We start from the raw sequence: 25,308 nt of genomic DNA on the forward strand, positions 1-25,308 counted from the left end.
TCTTTATGATACACAGCTTCAGTTTTCAATCAAATATTTGGACATTGAAGCCAATGGCATTCTTGGACAAACCTAAGAGTTTCTTTTATTTTATTGCAACTTCCCATGGAAATGGACAGCTCTAAGTGGTTTGTTTTTTCCAGATCAATGAAAACTAACAAGTTCTCACTGATATTGAATATCTGACCACTTGCTTAACAATGGACTTGATGGGCTAAATTCAGAGCAGTTTTAAAAGGCATTGCTTTGTTTGCTCGAGCGTTTATTAGGATTTTTTGGACACCTATTTTCCTAGTAATTTCCTGTAGAAATGTTGGGTCATTTTACACTCATTTGATTCCTCTGAGGTTTTCTAACTTGACTTGTATGCATTGTTCAATAGCAATGAAAGGGTTAACTGTCTGGGTGTTTTTAGGTTTGCACTGTACACAAGGACTTGACATTTTCACACTAATTAAACCAGGCTGCCTCAGTCCCTCTGTACATGTAACTCATATTTAATTCAATGGAATCGTTGAGTGTGTGTTGGTGGAAGAGTTGGGTCCATACTTGTCCTATTGTGATAATCAGGAAATATCTTATCCAGTAGTATATTTAATTTACCCAGAGCCTGAATATGGAAATATTCAAGTCTTTGAAATATTTCTTTTAAATTAAGTATTCGTATCAATGAGAGAAGACTTAAGACTTCCCTTAATCCAAACTTTCCATAGTTTAGGCCTTGACCATATTTAAGAGCACCACCTCCAGTACAGTAATTCTTTTTTTGCAGTTTTTGTTTCTGGCATGCAATATGAGTCTTATTCATTTGCCCAAGGTATAGGACTTTATGGCTCCTAATATTTCATTGATTTAATTTCATATTTAAGTGTGTATTTACTGGAATCCCATGTAGAAGTGCTTCCTTTTAGTTACAGAAAATGTGAAGGTTTCTGGTGTCTTTGAGGTACTTTTTATTGGTTTGCAAAATGAAAACCAGGTGCTCTGGCTACGTAAGGGTGAATTCACAACATAACAATCATAGAATCATGGAATGGTTTGTGTTGAAAGGGATCTTAAAGGTCATCTTGTTCCAACCTCACTGCCATGGACAATTTTCCTCTCGACCAGGTTGCTCAGAGTCCCATCCAGCCTGTCCTTGAACACTTCCATGGATGGGGAATCCATAGCTTCTCTGGACAACCTGTGCCAGTGCCTCACCACCCCCATCACCCTCATGGTAAAGAGTCTTTTCTCAGTCTATAAATCCACCCTTTTTCAGTTTAAAGCCATTCCCTCTTACCCTGTCACTATATGCCCTTGTAAAAATTGCCTCTCCAGCTCTCTTGTAAGCCCCCTTTAGGTCCTGAAAGGTGCTGTAAAGTCTCCCCAGAGCCTTCTCTTCTCCAGCTGGAACCTCAACTCTTTAATAGAAACCTGTCTTCATAGGAGAGGTGCTCCTCCCCTCTGATCATCCTCTGGACTCATTCCAACAGGTCCATGTCCTTATGTTGGGAGCTCCAGAGCAGTACTCTGGATGGAGTCTCATGAGAGCATATTCTCCTTTTAATCCTGACCCAGAACCTCTTGGCTGGCCCCTCATCCCTCCCCAGGTGGAATGTCCTGCACTCCAGAGGGTCATTGGCTTAGAGGCTGACAACCCCTCCTCATCTTCCTGACCTTTTCTTTCCAGAGAACCCTGTATCTTTGCTTTCCAACGCTCCGGTCACAGGAGCCATCCCACCACGCCTCTGCTATGCCAATGAGATCACAGCCCTGCAGGCAAGTGCACTCCTGTCTCACTCCTCCAGCTTATTCCCCATCCTGTGTGCATTGAGGCATTTCAGCTGATCAGGTAACCTTTACCTGGCAGAATACTACTTCAAGTCAAGCTTATTTTGAGCTCTTTAAGTACAGTTTTTGCTTTGATCAATAGAAGAAAATAAAAACTAAAGAGGAACAAAGGAACCGTCTGCTGATTTCCGTTTTGATATAAAAACATTTGGCAGCTAAATAATCATAGGGTGTTACGTCTATTCTGTCTTGAGACTGCTGTGAGCACTCGTTGGTGTATACAATTTCTTCCTTAAAGTCTGTGGAAATGTTGAACTATGTGTCTTAATATAGTTTCTTATATTTTAGTGAAAAGGCAGCTGTAGATGTCATCATGACTATGGACTTTTATAGTGCTGTAAAAATTCAGTGTCATCATAAATTCATGCTGCTGAAAATGTCGACATTTATGGCAACTTCTACAAGGACATATTTTAGAATTATATTAAAACTTTATGCAGCAACTTTTATTTAGTTAAAAAAGTAAGATTATAAAGCAAAACATTTACTCTCATTTTAGAACAAAGGGGCATAACAAATAGTTTATTAAAAAGGGAGAAAAATGAAAAGGTTTTGTAAAGCAGATCAGTCAGGCTCTCAGAACACAAGACTCTTGAATCCAGTTTATCTGAAACCACATATTTGAAGCAAAAAATTAATATTCACGTATATTGTCCTTAACATAGATTGCTTATCATTTGGTCGTGTATCAAATATAGAGAAAAGATATAGTAGAACACTTCTTTGAGGGCTCGACATCTCTTATGTGATTAACACTGAAAAATCCTTAGTTTTGCCTGTTTTTTAGGACTTCTGAAGTAAGTAAGCCTAATTATTTTGGTAAGATTAAGAAATAATGGAAATCTGGGTTCTTGTATCTGCTAAAATCTGAGCTGCGATGCTGCAGTCCTTTGGGAATCTTGCTGAAAGGAACTGCGTGGACCCCAAATTATCAACCCAGCGCACTGGAACCTCGCATCCAGGGACAGTTGCTTGAGAAGCTCATGATCCAGATCTCTTACACTCAGTTAAACCATTGATTTCAGACAGATTATTTCACAGAAACCAGCCAAAAGAAAACATGACAGAAGTGGGGGAAGGTAAATTGCCTTTTGGGGTTTTTTTTCTCATTGAAGATATTCAGGAAGTATCAGCTAACTTTTCCTGAGTTTCCATCAGCTTTCATTGAAGCAGCTTCAGAGACTGATGTACCTCAGAGAACAAAATATATTGAGTATTCCCTCAAAACAGTGACATTTATGTTTCGGCAGAGCTTTAGGGACTGAGTTTAGGGACTGAGCACGTTCCTACTGAAGTCAGCGAGATAGCCCTATTAATTTCCTTGCAGCAATAGCTGCCACTAATGCTGAAAAGAACTGAATCAAAGTCTTGAACTTTTATACTAATGCATAAAGAAGGTATGGAATGAATTTTATGACCCCTGTGCTCAGATTTTCCTAAATTTTATATATAGGGACAGTCTTTCTCTAAGTTTAATGGCAGTTTTACTTATGCATCTCTACAGTTTTCCATGCACAGCTCTCCAGCATGTGTGAGTCTGTTCTCAGGCTAATGAAAAAAAGCCCCCAAATTGGAGTTTCTCTGAAAGAACAGCTAAATAGTTGCAGTGAAGGAATATAAAAGAGATGACACATATATAGCAAATAGGCTTCTTTCTCAGGGGGTTATCCACAAAGTTGCCTTGCCAATCATTTCAAAGGCTGGGAATGTGGAACCATACTTAGTTGGCTTAATATCTATATTGTTATATGATGTGGAGCAGTAAACTGCAATGAAAAGGACTTTTTTCTCTTACAGTTGTCAAAATTTGAGATAATTTTTAAGTAAAGGAACAAAAAGACACATATGCTCTATACAGAAAAAATGTCTGTTTGCATCTAATATATTATAGAAAAGTTCAAAGACAGCTTAACCTTGTAAAAATGTTACCTCTGTAATGCTGCCAAGATCAGTAGCTGTATGAATTATTACTTTGACTACCACACATGAGTTTTTCCAGATTTTCTCTAACTTATGCATTCTTTAATTGGTGACTTTCATATGCTGGTGATTTCCTAAATTGATGATTCATTTCCTCTTTCATTCAGAATCCCAGCTTTTAAAAACTTCATGCATTTTTCTGCCCTCAGAATCATAACATTCAGCTCAGGCCTTATTTGGTGAATATTCCAGATTCAATGGGTCCCAAATCAGAATTTATTGGAAAACAATAACAATTATTTTATGTTCAGTATCGAACATCAAATATAGGAGTATAGTAATGGCCCTCTGTTAAGGTTGCTCTTCCCAGGATGAAGTTATTTTCAGAAACAGAACTGGGGTCCACATTGACAAGAATTTTCTTTGCAAGAGTGTACAATATAATTTGAAGTTAAATTGGTAGAGTAGGTAATTATGATTAAAGCCATTTTTCTCATTCTTGGTAGACAGAATGTTTTTTAAACCATGTTTAAACTTTCACCTGGTATTCTTTTTATTAGCATGATCTATTGGTTCTAGATATCTTGCTTACCTTTTCCATGGATCCATGTGAATGTTTGGCCTCAGATGACAATGGATTTTAAAAGAAACTTTTGCCATTCATTAAATATCCCACCTGCCTGGGTATGAAAATTCACCTCTTCTGCATTTTGAAAACATGTTTCAATTGGACAAATGTACCTCTTTTGCTGAAAGAGAAAAGCTTCTCAGCTGCATGTTCAGGCACATAAGGCATGGCTCTTATTTTTTCAAAAGCTTCTCCCTTTATTAGTTATATGAAATGCAAAGATATAGGAGCATGTAAACCAATAATAGCTATTCAGTCTAAACTCTAAGGATAACTTACAATGGGCACTGGAGGCTGAGATAGGATGTTGTATTTGCATACATACAGTATATGGAGAACTGTTCTGTTTTATGGAGCAGCAATCATATTTAGTTTAATGTCTTATAAGTCCCATAAAATGACATTAAGAAATTTTGCTATTTGGCTGGTGAACAATCTAAGCAGTGGTGTTAACTCATCATAACACCCTTAGTCTGAAAGCTCAAGCCTCATAAAATTTGGGATATAAATATGCCAGCTCAACTAAACGAGATCAGAGATCTTGCATATATTCTTTCATAGGGTGGCATCCAAAAATCTACCGTTCACCTAAATCTTTTAAGAATTTCTACCCTTTTTGGGCTGCTGGGGAGTCTCAATCTCAGAAAAATCACACTCTTGCCTTTTTGTTTCTCAACATATCCGGTCACTTAAGAGACAACCTGGCATATTTTGGGCATCACCTCAGTGCTGGTAGATGTGACATGACCTCTGAGAGTCCTGTGCACTTACGAAACAGCAGATAAGTAACAGGAAGCATTCCTAGGTAATCTAAAATGATATTAGATGATTTCTGGAGTGGAAGAGCTAAAGTACGAGGTAATGACAATAATACAATTGCAGCAGCACATTAATCACTTTTCTTTTCTTTTTAAAGGAAGATGATTAATGTTTGAGATTCCCTTTAATTTTTACTTGAAGATTTAAGGCTGACCTGACATAAACCTGAATAGTGTCTGATGATGCTAATCATGAGCTCTGCCAACCCAAAATAACAGCAACTTGAGTTTAGGATCCGTTTGTGTGCTCATTGTTCATCTCTGTTTTGATTTGCGTCCTTCCTCTGATATATCAGGAGCTTCCAGGTGGTAGCAGGCGGAGTTACAAATGTTAGACAGCAAGGACACAGATTTTGCTCCTGGCTAGACTGATAACCTATATTCTTTGCAATGTGAAAACAGGCTCTCTAAGCCTGAATGCCTTTCAGTCCTGCACCAAAACCCCATCTGGGCTGTACTTTGTAGTCAAACTCCTCCCATCCTCTTGATGGTGGATGTTGACTCCATATGGGTCCTCTCTGTATTTTTCTGCAGTTTCACAAAAGATGAGTAGAGAAGGTATCCAAGAAATCATTCACCCATGGGGACAATTTGCCAGAAGCTGATAGCAACCTTCTGGCAAATCTGTGATTTTGTGCAAGAAGGGCTCCTCACTTGGGGACACACACTTAGTTCACCCAAAATATCTTCTTTATGTTTAATGGAAGCTAAAGGTATGAGATGCAGGGATGTCAGCTGGGTCTGCTGTGCATCACTTTGTGGTCTGTAAATTGAATTCCTTAATGACATTCTAATTTAAAGTTCCTGCTGCCAAATACTGTTGGCTTTTGCCTTTGGAACTGTCTGCATTAACAATGAGAGAGTCATCTTGGAATTTGTCTACATTTATACAGGTTGTGCCTTTGTGTCTGATGGGCCTTGAAGTTCCATCTAGGTTTTGTTCTCTAAAATTGTTTTTAAGATCACAAAAAATATTTTTTGGATTAAAATTTTCTATCTCCATAGCAAGTTTTCTTTTCGTGCTGCTTAGAAAGAAAAGCATCTGCTTTCAATAAGCTTCATTAATTTATCAAGAATTCATATTACTTTTAAAATTAGACATATGCAGACTAACGCAGATTAATATTTTAATATCAGCTAAAAGTTCATGGCTTTTCTAGAGATTTTAAGAAGCTGAGTATCTTTATTCATGTGTCTTCTGTAGTGCTTTCTATTAGAAGAAACAAGAAAGAAGTGCTGTTTTCACAGTATTTCCAGTCCTCATGGGAGTACCAAGAGTCTCATTTCTGAAGAGTGGCCTTTTATGTCATCACCTTTTTTTACCTTGAGACCTGCACTGAGTTAATCCCAACTCTACAGTATTTAGACATTCAGATAAATTTTAAATAAGTATCTACGGTTCTGGTGATCATTCAAACAGTCTCTCAACCTTTTGTGTTTCACCCATCACCAGGTAATATCACATTAAAAACTGACAAATAATGTTGCATTTCATTGTGACTTGTACAAGCTAGGTAACCTGCCCATTAATTTTCCCCTGCTTCTCACTTACCATCATTCTCTTCCCATAATAATAAAATGACTAAAGATTGGATGCAGGTAAAATTAGTTTTTTATTAGTAGACAACTGAGTCTTCTTCATACTTTGTAACCTGCAGGAATAGAAAAGCATTTTGATTATGGTCTATGAAAAATTTATTTAATTCATGAAAGTAACATACCTTTATAAGGCAGTAAATTCATTTAAAGTGAGTCAATTTTGTTTTCTCAAAAAACAACCTTTCCTGCAACAAATACACTCTACAGGATTTTCTTTTTTAGTTCAGTAGAAATTATTTGATATAAAAGAAGAAGGAAAGTGATTTATTTTGCTTCTCTTTTCCAAAAGCATAAACTTTTTTCGGCTTTCAACAGCCAACAATATTGGATTATGTTTTTTTCCCTGGAAATGAAAAATATTTTCATCGAATCACCAAAAGCATTTCCAGTGCCAATCAATTCTACCTTCACTGGGAAGAAGATGGTGCGATTTTGGCTTCTGTAGTGGCACTGCACAAGGAATCACAAGCTATCCACTGTGAAACACTCCTTCTTCAAAGTAAGGGTTTTTCATATATTTTTCAAAGATAAAGTCAATTGAGATGAAAGATCTTATTCTCTGTTGCTCCGTAGACTCACTGGCGCAAGCACAAAGCAGTTGCAACATGATACTAAATGTGAATCATATGTTTTGCACTCATTTTGCATTTCTGATGAAGGGCAATCTGAAGAAAATTAACCTGGGCTTTATTAAAGCACACATGCAATTCTTATCTTTGTAGGTGGGAGATAATTGTATCTTTATGGGTAGTTTTGATACACACACAGAGCCGTGCAAGCAAACTAATGGGGTTTAAGATTAATTTCTAAATGAACTGAACAAAAGCCTTTAAACAGCTTTGATCTCTTATGTCCTCATTACATCAGTTGGAGGCTCAAGTAACTGGAGGGGAGGGTTGCTGATCACGAGGTTAAGGCTCAAGGGGTCTGTCCTTCAATGGCGCTGTGCAAGGTGTGGAACCACTGGGTGAGGTGAAGACAGCTTTCCATCTCCCCTAATAACCTTGTAGACCATGGGAATACATCCCAGTTTCCCCAGCAATGCCCCAGAAGGCAGTGCTGGTGGGGATGCAGCACTCTGGTGCCTGGTGAGGGGCTGTGTGCTGTCCACAGGGTCAGTCCTAGCTCCAGATCTGGTGCAGAAAACACCGTGGCTTCCATACTATCAGCCATGGTGGAGCTGGGACTTCCAAGTTCAGTTCCTCACCCTCACAGCTACTGTGGGCTTCAGTTCTCTGCCTCTTACTTATCTTCTTTGTCCTGGTGCTTGGATGCTGAGTACATTCCAGCTTGGAGATGGTGTGAGTGAAGAGAGAGCAGAAGTCCGCACTTTGTTTCAAGAGATCTACTTATAACATTTTCTCAACAAGACCAAACATCCTAAGACTCTCTCTGGGAACAATTTCTTGTTATTGTTGGCATTTATTGCCTGATAGTTTCAGTCTTTTACCATCTTGCTGTTTACAAATGGATCAAAAGGCAGTGCAAATCATTAGAACTAGCAGTACAAAGTTGCTCGTTTTGGCAAAATCCCGCCTGCTGTCATTTTCTATAGTTAAGACTTTTGCCTGAAGCCTTGAATGTCTCACCCTGACACCAGCCTGCAGTAATTAATCATTAAACAGTGATTGAGGCAGTGGACCCCAGAAAATATCTTCATATTCTACCATATGCTGAAGCCAGCTGCAGCAAGCACTTGGAGAGAAGCTGCACAGAGGAAAACACTGCCTGACGGTCCCCTGCTGTGAAGTCCAAGCACAGAAAGCCTCTAACGAAGGGCCATAGGCAGACTGTTTGCTTGTATTGACCTTCATTACCTGAGATTGTTTAGAAGGCAAAATGTCAGTGTTAATGTGCTAGAATTTTAAGCATTATCTCATTTTAATGACTATTCCCAACCTCTCGCATACTAACAATGTGGAACAGAAATGTGGGTTAGTGTAAGGAAAGGTTATAACAACAACAACAATAATGAGGAACGGGCAGATGTGTTTTGCTTAATTTCAAACTCCCCTGGAGCATCTCAGATTTGGAATTAGGAGGGCTTTTCACCCACCCCAGGTTCATGTTTTATTTGGGGCTGGCCCAGTGCCACGTCTGGGCACTGACAGGCCACAGCAGCCGTGCAGAGCTGGGAGCCTGCCTCCAGCTCTGGTGAACACGGCTGGGCTGGCAGATCCCTGCAGGACTGCTGGGGTCAACAGCAGGGTGGGGGAGAGGCAGTGATCATCCTCTGCATTATGGAGTTTCCAGAGCCAGGGCAACTTGCAGGCTGCACACCACTGTTACGGTTTCAGAAGTCCCACGAATCACAGAATCACAGAATGGTTTGGGTTGGAGGGGACTTCTAAAAATCATCTCATTCCAACCCCCTGCCACAAGCAGGGACACCTTGTGCTAGACCAGGATGCTCAGTAAGACACAGGTGTTTTCCTAAAACCCACAGGCATCCTGGATTTACCTCACACACCTTCCACATGTTGTCTCCATTGTGTGGTCTGCCCTCCACCTGTCCCATGCAAGCACGCAGCCAGCTATGAAAGGGCACCATTTAAGGGATGTTTCCTTCAAAAATTACAGGCTTTGGTATTCTGCTCTTTGTTAGAAGACACAGAATGCTTGTCATTTGTGCTACTGACATTTCTGCAGACATGCTACGGATGTTTTAAAGGCTGAGAGCTGAAGCATTTTTTTGCAAACTTGCCTCCCAGGCTGCATGATGGCACCTTCCTTTGTTAGAGTGCTGGAAAGTGTCTTTCTCTGTCATTCCCATAACTGACTGCTTTGAATGCTTCTGTTTGCTTATGCAAACATAAGTCTCCATCTGGAGCCTTTCTTAAGAACAGAAAAGAACTTTTTTAGGCAAATGTGTTATGGGGATCCCACGGATCTCACTTTTCCATTAGAAATCCAGCAAGCATTTTTCCCTCCTCTATTCATGCTTTGCAAAAGAGGCTTTTCACACCTACGTGGCATAAAAGATCTTTGTTTCCAGTGGACCAACAAAAGAGATATAACACTGAAGAAAGTAATTTTCCACGCAAATTATAGCCATACTTTGATTATTTTTTGCCCCATGACATTGAAGCATTCAGAAAAATAAATGGCTTCAAAATAAATTCTGGGAAACTGATGAAAGGAAAGTTCAACTGAAACTATTACAGAGTCAGAAGAACATTCTCTGGCTTTGAACTACAGTTGCACTGCATTTTTTGCTAATCTGGAAGGAAAAACACCATTCCGGACCCGTCCTACTTCTTCACTCTAAGTATTATCTACAGGTGCCTTTCATCGAGAGGAACTTGAGATAAGCACATCTTTCCTCTGCCTCATTCATAGGTGCTGTCATTAAGGACAGGTCCAGACCATGGATAAATACAGAGTATGGAGGCTGTATCAGAGGCCCAGACAGTCCTATATCTATCAGTCTTACTTGTGGGGGGTTACATCTCAGTCCCTCAATATCTCCACCCAGGAAAAATCTACTAGACTGTGTACATCTGGCATAACAAGGGCAAGAGTGCTTTTGTTTCGCTGAAAGAAGATAAATGGGTTTATTTTAAATTGTTCACTAAATGATTAAGCAGCACTTTTCTGTGAATACTCATGGGAATAGGGGTTCAGCTGGCCTTCCACTTTTCCCCAAAGGCCAGGTTAGAGGATTTTCCATAATGCAATGTGAACTTCTCTCAGACCAATCTTTGCCCAGGGTGTAAAGTGAATTATGACTCTGGAGAAGGATGAGGCCAAGTTGCATCCAGGGTCTCAGAGGGTACTTGAGGAGCCTAAAGTCTTCTGCTTTTTTTGCAAAAAAGAAAAAAAAAAAAAATCAAGGTGCCTTGAGATGTGTCATTTGTCAAAAAAGGAAAATTTTATAAATAGTTATGTTCTGCTGCCAGATATGTTTCAATCAGAGATTAAGCTTTATTGGGCAGGCACTGGCACTCTGGTACTTTTGTCCACCTGTCTTTATGTATGATCTCAAATTAGACAGAGAAGTTTAACAGAAGTTTCTCTGTCACTAGAGTGACTTACACCAACACAGGTGCTCCCCATATACATTTTTTTTTCTGATGTTTACAAATTACTGACACTAAGAGTATGATTCGTTTGTGTTCTTTTTTAGACAGAGGAAAAAAAAATTCTAGGTCTCAGCCTGTTCAGCTAAGAAAATTTCAACAATATTACAAAAGTTAAGTGAACAGATACATGCATGCTTAAACACACAAGTCTGACCTCTGTGTCTTCAAATAATTACAGAAAATAATCAGTGATATACCAACTCTATTTATCAGTTGAATAAAATAAGCTGCATAAGATGGTAGTACAGTAAAAAAAGATTTATGGAGATAAAATCTCATTGTTTCTTGTCCAGGATCTGACATGTTATTTGCATAGTTAGAGGTCTGTTAATGGCATGCCCTTGTTTTTAAGTTTATTAGATTTGAGATGAGTTTGATAGGAACTGGTGACTTGGGCTGTTTTTGCAGCATTTCAATGTTTATAATTATTGAATTTCTGTATATTTTAATATAAAACATATGTACACCTGTATTTAAATTCACACATATAAATATATAAATATATAAAAAAAAATATAAATATATATAAATATATGATGTTTTATAAAAATATATTATTCTATTGTTATATTACATATACCTACAGATTTATTTTAAATTCGGGGTTTGGGGACTTCTTTCAATTACTATTATTACTGCTATAACAACACTGTGTACTGTAATCATGACCAGCCCACTGCCATATTAAATACAAAAATATCTTCGTCTCTAAGTTGTAGAATATGGGAAATAACAGAAATGAATTGCTTAACAGGAAAAATTGGATTACAGCAGGCCACTGTACTGGCTGTGACTGGGTGCCATCCTCAGGATATCAGCAGTGTATTATGGAGTTTTTCATGGGGATTCTGGCAATTTGGAGTTTTATTGAGATATCTGAAAGAAAGCACTGAGATGACTGCAAAAGTTTTCAGGTTACTTCTCCTGAGGACAAGGAGCACCTTTGAGCGGAAAGTCAGAGGATCCTTTGTAAAACCTGCTTGTTGAACAGTAAAGACCGGGGAGTTTGTGTTTGTGCGTTTAGCAAAGGGCTCCAGGTAAGAGGAGGTTGGCTGTGAAACACCTGGCAGTGGAGATGCAGATGTGCACCTTGTGGCCAGAGCAGGAGACTGCCAGAGTGCTCTTTGCAGCGCTCTGCGTGGATATGAACAGCTTTGCTAAGGCAACAAAAACACAGCAATCCAAACAAGGGATAATGAGTATCCGAGGAAGATATTAAACTGTCTGTTTGGGGAAGGCAGGTCGTATCTTAAAGATATAATAAATATCCAGCTGAGTTAGATTTATCCTGTACCTGAGGAGATTAGCATGAGACCGACCATATTGAAATAACTATCCACTAATTTTTTTTTTTTTTCTGTAGCAGAGAAAAACCAGCTTTGGCCCAGGCCCCTTGTTCTAATGTGTAAGAATTAATATTCCTGACAGTAGAATTTAGTATTTATATTAGATAGACTGAATGCAGAAGGGAGAAAATAATACTGCCAACCATGTTTTTCAGGTAAGGTACAAAGGAAGAAAGACTTGTACAAGGAAGTATTCCAGTGTACAGGGAATTATACTTTTTTTTCTGATTCTCACCCTGCTTTCCATCACCCTTCTTCACACACAAGGCAGAACAGCAATACACTTTAAACACTTTTATTTAGGATAAGTATGATGTGCTGGCTATCAGTTGTGTACAACGAACAAAAACACCAGATGCCAGACAGAAATGAGTGAAAGGGTTGTTTAAAATTTTGTAGCCACTTCACTTAATTTTTTACACAGAAAGTCCCTAATTTAAAGTTTGTTGAATTTGGAAATTCAATAGGGAAAAATTGCTAACAGGCTTCAGAGCTACAATGAAGTTGGCTTGGGTCACTTGGCATGAGCACATGGAGGTATGGTGAGGCCACAGAACTTGGAGAGTGCTTCAGCACTTCTCTCCAGTATGTGGTAAGACAAATGAAGGAGAATACAATGGAAACACAATAATTTATTATCTGAGCTGTGAAGCAAAACCATTGCAACATTACAGAAGAGATGAATTACTTTGTGGTGCAATTCTCACTGTTAGAGGCCATCATGGACCTGAGGCCAGAGCTGGAGGGGAGAGAGAAACCATCAGGTTTTTTTTATACGTCCCCATCTCTTCTTTTGGTCTTGATCTTTTATATCTGAGGGCAGGACATACCTGGTCAATATGACTTTGTTCATCAGCAAGGGAGAAGTATGTGAGGAGCATCAGAGAAGGGAATAGCTGTACCAGGTTCTCCTCTACTAAATAGTTCCAGTACCAGCCAATGAATCTGTTTCGTTCAAAAGGTTTCCCTGTGTCTAGAAACACTGGGTTATTTCAAACTAGCTAGAAATACCATTACCAAGAAAACAATAGCACAATAACACAGTTTTGGTGCCTCACTCCCATGATACCGTCATGAATACAAAGATGGCCACCACTAAACTGCTGATTCTTCCCCAAATGAGATTCAGAGTCCGGATGCACTCATCTACTACAGCATACTTTGGAAAAGGAGAATGGGACACTCTGAAAAGACTATATGCAACATAATACAAGGCAGGATACAAAATATCTTTGCCTGAAAAAAGAGACAAATGTATTATTTTACGTCATTTCCAAAAATGGGCTTGATAGGGCTCATCAGGAAAGCAGCTCAATTGTACTGTTGCCTGATTTGTGAGAGGCACACTGACACAGAACTGTTTTTTTCAGGGGAGTCGAGTGTGAGAAATGGGTTGTAATCAACAAACTATAGGCGTATGAAAATACATTTGATTGTGAAGGAGCCATATCAACTAAATTCATTGAAACACCCAAGAGGTGAGTAGGGCTTAGCAAAAAATTTAAGCAATTTGCTTTTTTTTTTTAGTGTAGGGAAAGGTGAAAGTATGAAGATGTGAAGAAGATATGAAAGTGCCCCTGACATCTTATTGGCCCCCACCTGCATCCCTTAAAAAAGTAGACTGCTTCCTACACTTTTTCATTATTTTTAACAAATCTAAACATAGAATTTATGCTTACTGGAAGTAGAGGTGTTTTGAGAAGAATGGAGACAGTGGGTGGGGCGTTTCACCCTTTGTGCTGGAGAAGTTATTAATGTTTTCTGGTAAACCATCTAAATTTATGGTGCCTGAAGATATTTATATATGCTTCTCCAAAGTACAAATTACAGCAATCTTGTGCTTTTTTTCCCTGAGGTCTTTTTCATAGCTCCATATGCAGATGATATCTAATAAATTGATTTATATTCCTCTGTTTCATTATACAATTGCTTATTGTAAAAAATACCTCCTGTCTTTGGAACACCTGATTTTATAAACAATGAGTCAGTAAATGTGAATACTTAACAAGGCAGACTCTGCACTTCCAAAGAGGAGTCATGATAAACACTCTTTTAAAAGATACCTAGTTAACAAATTTCTTTGATACGAAATATAATGAGTTCTCTTGCCTGTTAATAACTGTTTTGCTGTTCCCTTTTTCTTGATTTTGGAAAAGTTTTGAGCTTCCAAAGGGATCTATACGTAGCTGAAGTTTACAGAGCAAATAAGACTTTGAATGATCTAATCAAAATAAACAAACAAACAAAGAAAAATGAATTAATAAACCAAACCAAAATAAGCAAACAAGCAAAACCCCAAGAACTTTGTTTGTGCCTGGCAGTGCATATTTTTTTCTGAAGGAAAAAATGGGGTGAAACCTAGTACTTACCATAGTCCCCATAATTCTTCATTTTAAAGAAAAATTTAGCTGCTCTGAGTGGACTCTCATTTTAAATAGTGTTCTTCACTGTCATTTCAAAGTTACCCATACACCATATGTATTTTTTGCCTATTTAGTTTCAAATTGTCTACCCTAGAGAAAAAAACACCCAACAAAACAAAACACACCCCAAATTGCTTACCCAAATTTGATGAATCTCATATTACAGGGACAGCCAACAACCTTGACACTGTGAACCGCACGTGAGTTGTATTTCTGGCATGTATAAGCCTTGGAATGACACAAGGCTGTAATATCTCCTACCTACAAAAGGACACTGTTATTGCAATATTTACTGTAGGACCCAAGGCAGTGAGGCACCCAAACTTTCCTGTGGAAATCAACTGACTATTCATGAACATTAGAGCTTTACTACATGAAGGTCTAGACTGGCTCTGAAAAACTTTCCAGCTGCAGGAGGAAGCTGTTTGGAGCTGTCTGTTGGGAGCTGTCTCCTCTGAGTGATTATGAGAATCTGTGCCTTAGCAATCCAGATGAAAGGGGTTTTTCAGAGGCTGCAGCCTGAGAAGGCAAATAATGCAGTAGCTTGCAAAAAGCAACCCAATGTGTTGTGTTTAGAACAGGGACTAAGTGTGTAGAGCCATCTTCCACACAACAGCAAAGAGCATCTTGGCTGCCCTTGGCCTTTGAGTTTAGATTTATTCATTTCTGCAGCCAAAGTTATACATCCAAATATTGAGTCTTACCTCCCCTCCTCCCTCATATAAGCCTGTGGAGGAAAACTGTGCAAAACTTCCAACCAGGTATCTCTGGATTGCTCTAGTGGTTCCGTGGGTTCTCTCCATCTCGAGTCTGAAAAGAAAAAAAATGGCAAAGGGAAAGCTTCAAAGTACCCTGAAATTTTTACCATGGGAATACTTAACACTGTCCTCAAAATTTATGAGCAATTAGAGTGCAGTCCACTTGTCTTGAGCTCAAAAGGCGAAGGTTCTGAGACACCCCTGAGGCAAAGTCAGGTCTGTGTCCCAGGAATGTTGTGTCAGGAAGAATGCTGCCTCATCCCTCTGCAGAAGACCTCCTGTGTCCTTATGGTGCAGAAGTTAGAGGGATCCAAAGTGAACTGTTCACATTATTGCCACCTTGCAGAGTAGAAAAATAATAACTAAAAAAAAAAAAAATAAAAACAAAACCATAAATTTATTACAATGTCCTTTTCAACCATGGAGTTTAGTCTGCAAGGAGACCTCTGTCCGCAGAAGAAATAATCTAATATTGGTAAGTGACCTATACTGTTAAGTGACCTGTACTGTTAAGTGCCTTAATTATCCCATGATCTCATAGGGAGCAATAAATTTTCTTCTGTTGAAGAAGTTTTTTTATTTGAGACCAAAAAAAGAATTGTAGTTTAAAATTTTGTACCAGAAGAAGAACGGAAAGAAAAATTATTTGAGACCTAAAAATAGTCTTTAAATATATAGTTTCAATTTGTCTAAAGTTCATCATTAAATTTCATTAAAACATTAGATAGTATTATATATAGATATTTTTTAAAATTGTAATTATCTTTTTGACAAGAACAGTTCAGCCAAAATATATGTTAACAATTCTATCATTTGGATTGACATTCCTCTAATTCCTGCTGATAGATGATTAATTTCCTATCTAATTAATGAAAGGTTTACATATCCAGTGAAGAAAAAAGCATGCCTCTTTAATACCCATTGTGGTGTCAGATTCCAGACTAAAAAATACACAACAGAGGCCTACAGTATTCTGATATGTAGAATTCTAGTTATTTAGGGGCAGGGACAGGAAAGAAGAGGTAAATACATAATTTTTTTCAAAATCAGTAATCCCTGTTTAGAAGAACAAAGTAAAGTTTTCTCACACCAGAACTGGCAAAATAGGTGTGAGATGCTATGGCAAAAACCTTTATTTTAATGAGATGGAAGTTCACCATCAGATGCTATGGCAATAATGCCTACAATGATATAAAAAAGGAGAAGAAAATCCACATAAGACGAGCTCTAGTCAACTCAACCCTGCTGGATCTGTCCCAGGTAAGAAGATATATTTATTCATGTTATTTATTTATGGGATGGCAGTCTACAGGGAACCTGAGGATTGCTTCAGTTCTTCCTGGAAGTCTCAAGAGAAATGCTGAGGGGTATCTCCTTCACTTTGTTGCATGAAACATCCTGAGGCTGCCAAGTTCATGCATTTTAGTTTTGCAGCTGGTGGATTTGAAGAAGCTGCATCCCATGCAATATCCATGTACAGGGGTTTTAACAGTAAACTTGACCAGAGGCTGATGAGTTCTTAACTTAGAGTTTAACTAAAACAAAAACAGTGCTGAAAAAATAGGTTTTGTTTGCATGTTTTCAGCTGTTCTAAAATTTCTTCACATTTCCACTACCTTTTTGAAAATGGCCTTTTCTTTGTTTTTCCTTTTTCTCTTTCTATCTTATTCAAAGCAAAAGGAATAGAGAAAGAGAAAGGTACAGAAAGTCCCTAAAACATATTATTTTCCAAAAACAAAGCCTATCAGTTAAAAGGCAGAAGAAATCCATACCAAAGAGCAATATTTCATTTTTGTGCTCCTTGCAGACTTTCCATGGGAGGATATATCCATGATTTGCCCAGTTTTTCCAGAAAGTATGAAAGAATAGACATCTTGATGCTATGGCTGCACCATTTAAGGCAACTTTGGTCAAGTCTTGAACATAGGCATCAGGCTTAAAAAGAAGGAAATTGTAGCAAATTACCGACTATGCAAATCATAGAAGATGAAAATCTGTTTCCTTGACAACATGACTGCCCCAGAGGATGCTGGATTTTTTGGTTTGTTTGTTTGGTTTTTTTCTGGTTTTTTTGGCGAATGGGTCTGAGAGACGGAAGATTTTAACAAATGAGGCTTGAAAAGGGTCGCGCTGAAATCGCTACAAATATATCTTTTTGCACATGGTATCTCTTCTTTTTGGTGCCTGAGACTGGAATCTGAAACGGAGCACTTCCAACAGTTGAGATTGCATGTTTAAATCTGGTCATGGAAATACATTTTGATGTGTGAGTTACATTTCCTCCTTGCCAACAGCAGCCAGCTCCTAAGCCGAGGCTGCCTGCTGTTAATTAAACCATGTTCCACTGAAAACCTGCAGCACAAATACACCGTGGCAGAGCATGTTCTGTGTGCTGTTCCTCCTCATGTGATAAGCAGTGCATTTCCTCAATGGATGCATATTGCTTACATTTGTAGAGCTATTAAGCCAGGATAATTATGGAACAATCTAGGCAATGTTCAATAGCCCATGCAGATGCCTGACAGGGCATGTTGTCTCTTAATTAGGAATTTGAATGCCTAATGCTTGTATATTAACTGAAATAATTGGATAGATGTTTTACATTTTCTTCACTTTTACTGACAACCAAGCAAGGGACCACAGGAATCAACATATCTTCCTAAACCAGCTCATTTCATTTGCACTTTCTACGTGATCTAATCTGCGGTTTAAGTGGGATTTTTAAGAGAATGGATGCTGGCTACTGTGTAAATATATTGTAAGATGTTCCTCAGTGAGTCCTGCAGTTTTAAACTGGTATCCTGTTGCTTCTCATGCTCTGATAAGCTGCACAGTGTAATTGCCTGGCTGTATCTTCTTTGTTCCTCAGAAGTCAAGAAAAATTACAATAGCTGTTATCATTCTTTTATTGTTTCCGAGTGCTGCTAATGGGATATGTATCATATCAAAGAGAATTCTGATGTCATATGAGCACAGTTGCTACTATTGATGTGAAAATCTACTTCGTTTTCCATAGGTTCATGATGCTTTTGTGGGCCTGGGCTTGTTGGCCTGGGCTCTGCAGCTCTGGCTGCAAAGGATAGGTTTTGCTTGGACATCCCAGCCCTTGCTCCCCTTTTCAAATAAACACAGGAAGAGCCTTAATGGGTCTGGCCAAGTTGTGTGGAAGCAGGTAGGACTCGAATTATTGGATCCTGTGGTACCTTCTGTTATCCCATTTCCACAGCTGAGACACCATCCATCTCCTATCTACCCAACAAAAACTGTCAGAAATTCCCCCGAGCTCCATGGCAGTGGAACTGGGCCCCAAATGAGCAACTCCTTTAATCCATGCCTGCTGTGTGTGTGAGGATCACTGTGCTTGCCAGTGTATATGTTGTTTTTATTTAGGATGTCTGATAAATGTGTTTATTCACAACTATTAGTATAAAAGCTCCTTTAAAAGCAACAAATTGCACTCTATTAGTAATGTGCATAATGACCTATTTCCATAAACATTTTTAGTAAGAGAAATTTTAATGTGCAAAACCCTGCAGACATTTTATGGAAATTTGACTGTATTCGGCAGAAGTGCATCACAGTCATATTTTGTTCTTTAAAATTTTGTTTTGAGAGGTGAATTACTTTCATTCTGATATATAGTACAAAAGAAACAATCTGGCACAGGAAAAAGGAAAATGAGTCTTAATGTGTTTCCTTCTTGCTAATGTATATTTGCTTGATTGATGTAAGAATGCTTTTTACAAAATATGTACAGCCCTTGTTGGTTCAGGGGTTTAGGTTTTTTCTGTGCTTTTGTGGGGGTTTTTTTTGGTTTGTTTTTTTTTGTTTTGCTGGGTTATTTTAAAAAGGGTAATGGTGTCTTTAAAAAAAAGCTCTTTAAATCCAGTCATAAGGAAAAATAAAAATAAAGGAATGTCTTTATGGTCAAAAGGATAAATATAGCTTCTGAGTCTCTCTGTGTTGTATTGCATCTGGTTCCTATACCTAAACAGAGGTCAAGTGTGAAAAACTGTATTCACAAAATATTTTGATGCAGTTTTAGAGGCATGCCTTAAAAAATTAGCCTGAGGGTGTTAAGCATGTACTAGCTTTATTTTTTTGTTGTTGTTTGAAAAGCATGCAGACAAATCTTCAGTATTCTGTGGAGTCTTAACAGCATTTCTATATGTTACATACTAAATGAAACCTGAACATCAGCAGGGTTGTTCATATTAATTTACTGTAACTTTGGAGCAAATAATGCTTTTTTCTTCCATGCAGAGATTAAATCTCCTGAACTACCAGCAATTCCAACAAAAGTCAGTAAAAATAACCTAACTCATGTCAGGTGAAAGCTGTCTCATTCGTAGTGCCACCAAATCATTATTATAAAGAAAGCAAGGTTTTATTTTAAATCAAGCTAATCACACAGCCATGCAGAGGAAGAAGAAATGGTAAAAAAAAAAAAAATCCATGGATCTAATAGCAAAGAAGCTGCACAGTATTTTATCTCTGATTTGAAGGCTCTCTAGGCAGCCATTTTTTAAGGAAACCTTGCTCCATGTTGAGGCACTGGCAGAGCTCAGCTTTGAATCCAGTTTTGCCTTTGACACTATGTTAATTTGGACAAACCCCTCAGGTGACATTTTTAAGCTGGAAGATATCAACCCCTAGCATGGTTACCCCATCCCTACTGCATGCAGAGAGCTTGGTTAGCTAATAAAGTTCTCAGCAGATGTACAGAAAATAAAAAAAGACATGATGAAAGATGTCAAGGGTGGGAAAAAGACTAAAACATGAACACCTTTAGAGATATCAATGAGAAAAACAGGTCCCTATTATTACCGCAGGCCTGGGCCCTAGGGTATATCACTGTGTCCTGCAGCCATAGGGAGGAGGAGGAGAGAAGATCCAGCAGGCAGGAACTGTGCAGCAAGATTGATTTATTTAATTATTTTACAAACTCTTTATAGACTTTTTTCTTCATAGTCTAATTGGACAAAGGATCAGCCACCCCTTGGGGTGATTGGCTAAAATCCTAAAACATCCATTGTCAAAATATTTTTCTACTATACCATAAACAAGACTTTTCAAGGCTGCTGGTGTTTGGTTGTTTACATAACTCTGCTACCTCTTCTGTGAGAGAGAAAAGTCTCTCATGGACTTAGAAAATAGCAAGAAAATCCTTGCTAGCAGCATTTTTGTATCTACACCCTATATTTCTGATTTTGTCTTACAAATGTTGATATACTTTGCAATGTCCATACGTTCTATACCCAAAATTAAGGATATATCCCAGCTGGAAAGAACCTCTAAATTAAAACCTAAATTGTTGAGTAGGTACACAGAGTAGAAAGATACCCTGGGATCATCATATTGGTCAAGCAGCTTAACTTTGAGCATGTGTCATTGGCTCCTGTGGAAGAGAGGTGGTTAGAAATGTCATTAAGAGCTTGACTGTCCTGGGGTGCTTTGGGAAGAGTGTGGCCAGCAGGTCAAGGAAAGTGATCCTCACCTCTCTACCCAGCTTTATTTAGGCCACATCTGGAGTGCTGGGTTCTATTCTGGTTTCCACAGTTCAAGAAAGACAAGGACCTACTGCAGAGGGTCCAGAAGAGGCCACAAAGATGGTGAGGGGTCTGGAACATCTCACCGGTGAGGTGAGACTCCAGGAGCTGGGCCTGAGAAGATTGAGAGAGGATCTCATTAATGCATACAAGTGTCTTAAAAGTGGTGCCAAGATGACGATGCCAGGCTCTTTTCAGTGGTGCCCAGTGACAGGACAAGGAGCAATAGCCATAAACTAAAAGACAGGAGTTCCACCTCAAGATGAGGAATAACTTTGTCACATTGAGGCAGAGCACTGGAGCAGCTGCCCAGGGAAGGTGTGGAGTCCCCCTCTCTGGAGACATTCCAAACCCACCTGGAGGTGTTCCTGTGTCACCTACTCTGGGTAACCCTGCCTTGGCACGGGGGTTGGACGGGATGATCTCCAGAGGGCCCTTCCAACCTTTTTCTGTGAATATACTACTGAATATGGGGCTGGAGCCTTCTGAGGAGGGTCAGCTGGAGCACGTCAGTGTTGCAGAGGTAGTAAGATGGTTTTTGGGGTTTTTTTCAAAGCACTGAGCAGCTCTTGGTACTTCCCCCACATGCAATGAGAACTGAGCACACAGATGTGCCAAGGCCCTTGCACAGCCCTTGTCTTCACTCACTGAAGTAAAGGGTCAGCTGTAATTAATATCGGTGGGATCAGGCTTGTGCTACATAAAGCTTCCAGAAGAACCATCCTTCCTTCTCCCAGTCATTTTATATGATCTTTCCTGCCATTACCACTGCTGAATGTTCATGTAATAGACAGTTGTAAAATCTTATATGAGAATGAATGAAATTTTAAGTGTTGAATTAGTCAAATGAATTAATGACCATGATTTAGTGTATTTTCGCTGTAGGAACTGTAAAGAATCAGTCAAGATTTTCTCCTGTGAGGGCTGTATTGTATTGATTTCTTTCTTAAATGACCAAGCAATTAGCATAGCAGAAACCTAGGTGCTCAGCACCTTCTCCATTAAACAGAACAAACGTCAAGTCCTATTAATATAGTCAGCTGTTCCATAGTGGTTGATCAGGTGCTATCTATCATTATACATTTATTATCTTGTTGAAATAGTGCTATGAGGTTTTGCTGACAATAACTTTGGATGATGCACTCTTTTTCATTTTAATCCTTCTTTGTTGTTCAGGCACAAACAATTTCATCATGTCCAGGCTGTTTAACTATTAATTGTGATAGTCCAGATTTTCAGCAGTTCATGCTGGTACAGTAAGTCTTCTTTCTCCATCTTCTCTCCCAAGTGGGGAAAAAAAAAAAAATCTGTGTTTTTAATAATAATAAAAAAGCATAATCACTTAATGCAGAAATGTCCACTGCACCCGAACAGCAAATCCAGCTTAAGTGGAAATTTACACAAAGAATTATTTATAGGAATCAATCATAATTACATTTAATGCATGCTGCAGCTGTTTATAATTGTGTTTTTCCCAAGGTTATTCTCCTCCTACTGTCCACCCACACACATGAAATTTGTTTCTGTGGAAATGCTTAGGAAGCATTATAATTTTCCTGTAACTTGTTACAATGGCAGCTGACTGTTGTGAGGCACACTGGATCCTGATTAGTGAGTGCAACAGAAAAAGGAAGGAAAAATGTTTTCTCAACCAGTAAAAGTCTTGAGAAGCTGGTTGGTAATAACTGTTAGGACAAACATTTCCCATGTTATTCTGTTTGCTATTTATTATGACAAGCAAATCTGACTGCTAAATTTGAAAGTTCATTTTTTTGGTAAGTATGAATTCAAGATAGTGTGGGCCAAACAGAGAAGACAGGCATAAAACAATATATCAGGGAACTTCTCACACTCAATTAGAAATTTCTTCCACCTAAAATTCACTGCTATGGACCTGATTGTAAAATGCATTTCTTTTTTCAACTACTGACTTTTCACAGTGAAAGAATGAGATTTAATTTGGAGTATTTCTTAACTCCAGCTATTTGATTTAAAAAACTGAAGATTTTATATGAAGGAAAATACATGGGATACACATTTTTTGTTGTGTTGAAGGCCAGAGCAGAAATTCTAGAAGGGAAAACATTAGGTAGTCACTTGATGTATGGTTACCTACAGAGGATTCTGCACTGCTTTTTCATGTATAGTATGAGGAAGGTAAGCACGTAAATTTAAAAGAGTCATTCTTTCTGGTGTCTATTGTTCTGGTCCCTCTATCAGTATGGTTTAAATTTTAAATTTCATGGCATGTCGATAGATTTCCTATAATGGTGATAAGTTCTAAGGTAGTTTAGTGGAAAGTGGGATCTGTGTTATCCTATTTTCTTGATCTCTCCCAAGTACACTCTGTGTCTGTGGTGCTCATGCAAAGGTTAGACCATCTCAGTCAGCCCAAAAACTGCTGAGGAAAAGATCTGAAATGTAAAATCCTCTGGACTTGGTATTTATCCTGTTGCCTGAGGGGCTTGGATTGACTTTATTTTAGCTCATCTTTGCAAAATATCCCTTTGACATGTAAATATTTGATTTTAAGTGTTCACTGAGGCACCTGAGTTCAGAAGTGATGTATGTGTCCATTATGAACATTTTTGAGTCATTTGATGGAGAATTCCTGTAGTAGTTGCAGTGATATTGTGATCTTGGATACGTAAATGAGAACAACATTTCTGAGGGTGGAAATAGTACATAATTAGGTATGATTTTAGTTTCTCAATTCTGCCTTAACCTCTGGAGCATGATTGAAGGAATCTGTAGTAAAAGGCCTGATGTATATATACAATACCAGATTATTAAAATTATGGTTAGACTGTGGAAAATCTTGAGTCAAAAGCTTGGTAATTTAGGATGGTGTCCTTCTCCAGACACAATTCACAGAGAAGTGACCAAGATTTGCCCCTTAATCTTCAGGAAAACATTGCCTGGGGTGCTGAAGGAATCAGAAGTGTTGGTATTGCTTTGGTGAAGATTTTCAAGGGACTGAGGCCTCTGAAGAGGCTCATCAGTGAGAGAGGCATGGCAGGGAGGGAGATGGGGGTCCCAAAACCCACCCCAGCCTCTGAGATTGAGAAAGTTGAGCTTCTGGTGTATCAGTGCCAGAGCTGCCTCACTTTACAGCACAGCTTTTTCAGACAACCCAGAATCCCAGCTCTCAGGTCACTTTGTGGGGAGCCTTGAAAATCCCTCCACTTCTGCAGTGTCCTGAGGCATAAAAACAGGTTCAAGCCCATTCCAAATCAATGCACTCACTTGCTATTTGTGCTTTTATTTCTCCCCACATACCTTGTAGCATAGAATTTAACTGTAGCTGAGATATAGCATAAGTAAATAACCAATGGGGACCAATAATAATTGCAATAAACCTATAACTTTGATGCTCCAGTATTTAACATTCTGGATCAAACTCTGCCCAGCCTTACACTCTGGAGAACCCCCCTGAGGGCAGTAGGATTTCATGGGGTATAAATCAGGGCAGAATGAGGTGATTTCAGAGTAGGTGAAATTGCTGATGTAACTTCCCCATCTTAAAGAGACTTCAGCCAAAAGTAGGGTAGTGATGGCAATAGGGAAGAAGGTCACAGTAAGACATTTAAACATGAACTAGAAAAATAGTTTGTTGTTCTATGGATACTGCTCTTTGTAATTATTAGACTGGTTTGGCAAGAAAAAAAAAAGTTATAACAGTTGATGTATAAAACATATGTTCCAAAAGAGGTGCTTGAATTTTTCTCTTGCTGGTGGTGATCCATCCAAATGAAAACAAAAATAGTCTGTCCAGGGTATGCTGTATGAGGCATTATTTCTTAGCATCTTAGACTGACTAATCTCAGAGCATTGTAGCAATTTAGCACTAGCTCCAGAAAAACTAACCATATTTTTACTCTAACAGGCAAGAAGCCCTGAAAATCTACAGATGAAGTGAACATTAGAGTTTGAAATGGGGATGTAGTTCCACGGAATAACAGCTTCTTCTGCAGAGAAGTAAATTGAAATATCATTTATTCCAAGAGAATTTTCAAGACTCAGCATATATTAAAAAACCCCCAACCAAACTTCTTTGTTTTTCAGATGACCTTCTCCTTAAAAGAAAACCACCACCAATAAAAATAGTAAATAGAAAATAAATTTGGTAGAAAATATTTAACTGAAAACTAAAAGAACAGACTTCTTTGGCCTCTAGCAGAATTGGAGCAATGGAGAAACTTGCCCCCAAAAGATGCCATTTCTAGAAGACCTACAATGAAAGTAATCCATTATATTTTCTATGGCTTGTTAGTATAAAATTGCATGTTTCAAACAAACCCATGGCCTGTCATTTGTCTTGTGTGTGACACTCCACAACTGCTCTTATTCAA

At 38.5% G+C, this 25,308-nt stretch overlaps 1 long non-coding RNA gene across 6 annotated transcripts in view; it reads left to right on the plus strand.

Annotated features, from left to right (window-relative positions):
• LOC125325336 overlaps positions 1 to 25,308 on the plus strand; it is a 138,615-nt gene that overhangs the window by 61,379 nt on the left and 51,928 nt on the right. For all 6 annotated transcript variants that reach the window (XR_007203286.1, XR_007203284.1, XR_007203285.1 and 3 more), the window contains exons 2-3: positions 24,843 to 24,934; positions 25,022 to 25,198. This is a non-coding gene — a long non-coding RNA (uncharacterized LOC125325336). The remainder of the gene's footprint in view (positions 1 to 24,842; positions 24,935 to 25,021; positions 25,199 to 25,308) is intronic.

Source organism: Corvus hawaiiensis, chromosome 4 (genome assembly GCF_020740725.1).
Source record: "Corvus hawaiiensis isolate bCorHaw1 chromosome 4, bCorHaw1.pri.cur, whole genome shotgun sequence".
Taxonomy (NCBI): domain Eukaryota; kingdom Metazoa; phylum Chordata; class Aves; order Passeriformes; family Corvidae; genus Corvus; species Corvus hawaiiensis.